Source organism: Phycodurus eques, chromosome 5, assembly GCF_024500275.1.
Source record: "Phycodurus eques isolate BA_2022a chromosome 5, UOR_Pequ_1.1, whole genome shotgun sequence".
NCBI lineage: Eukaryota > Metazoa > Chordata > Actinopteri > Syngnathiformes > Syngnathidae > Phycodurus > Phycodurus eques.
The window spans coordinates 23,518,405-23,519,815 of NC_084529.1; the positions used below are offsets into that span (position 1 = coordinate 23,518,405).

Here is a 1,411-nt window from a genome sequence, read left to right on the forward strand (position 1 = left end):
TCTGCTGTTCAACAGACCGGGGTCTCCGTTGTCGTATTTTACGCTGCATAATGCGCCACACATTTTCAATGGGAGACAGGTCTGGACTGCGGGCAGGCCAGTCTGGCGACCAGTTCAGGGTGTACCCCGCTTCTCACCCAGTCAACTGGGATAGTTTCCAGCACACCCACGACCCTAGTGAGGATAAGCGGGACGGAAAATTGATGGATAGTTGACCATAACACCTTGTGCTACACCTGAATGTAATATAATTTGAAAACAAAACAATAACCCAGTTTAAAAGTATAAAGAAACAGTACAAATAAGACACTAAAACAATGTCTTAAGACAAGGAATAAAATGTTTTCTTAAGGAAGCTTTTAAAAAAATAAGACCGCGAGGTCATTCCATAGTTTGGGATCATAGAAAGAACGGAAGCACTATCCCCTCTGAACTTCCGCTTGAGTACCTCCAGGAGCAGCAGGTCAGTTGACCTGAGGCACTGGGCAGGCGCGTGGGGATGGAGCAGCTGAGAGACGTAAGGTGGTGCGAGACCATTTACAGATTTGAAAACAGCAGAATCTAAAACACACATGCAGCTAGTGGAGGGAGGACAGAATATGAGTTTTGTGTTCCCTCTTTCATGTTCCATTTAAGGAGCAGCAGCATTTACTGTAGAACCAATTGGAGACATTTGATGGAGGACTGTCTAACGCCCCCCCCCCAACAAAAAGTGCATTACAGTAATCCAACCAAGACACACTCAGAAAATATATTGTTGCACTTTTAGTATCTGGTTTTCTCAACGGTACAGTGCTACTTTTCAGCATTGTGTCAGGGACTCGGTGAGGTTTAAGGATAAGTTACAGTTAGTGCTCGGGTTTGACAAAGACAAACTACGCTCGCATGATTCCATTTTCGTAATTTTCCTCCTGTTTCTTCCCTTTGAAGGGCCACTGCAGCATAAGTGAGAGTAAGGCAACAAAGGAGGGCGTCCGAGCAATGGAACCAGTGTCTGCAGTGGAGAGAGAAAAGACCATGCGTAAACTGGTGGACGTGCATCGCCGGGTGGAAAGGAAGCGGCAGAGGAACCGAGAGAGACAGCAGCTGAGGGTGAGAGAAAGCGTGAACGGGAGGATGACAATGAGAATGAGGGCCTTTCTTGCTTTAGGTCCAGGAGCGTCTGTCCATCATCCAGAGCAGAAAGGCAGATGAGGATTTATTTGGGCCGAAGAACACGGACAGGATGAGATACCTCAGTAAAGACCTACCACAAGTAAACATGTTTACATTACTGGAAATAGTAATACAGCAAATGGCAAATCAATGCATTTTCTGTTCTCCAGGAAGACAAGAGTCGGCAGAAGACGTTGGTCAGAGAACAACTGGAGCAGCTCAGAAGGGAACGATCTTTTATCATGCAGTGCAGAAG

At 46.1% G+C, this 1,411-nt stretch overlaps 1 long non-coding RNA gene across 1 annotated transcript; it reads left to right on the plus strand.

Moving 5' to 3' along the window:
- Positions 1-1,054: 1,054 nt before the first annotated feature.
- LOC133402586 (uncharacterized) lies at positions 1,055-1,411 on the plus strand. The gene is made up of 3 exons (XR_009768539.1): positions 1,055-1,092; positions 1,151-1,255; positions 1,326-1,411. It is a non-coding gene; the product is annotated as an uncharacterized LOC133402586 (long non-coding RNA).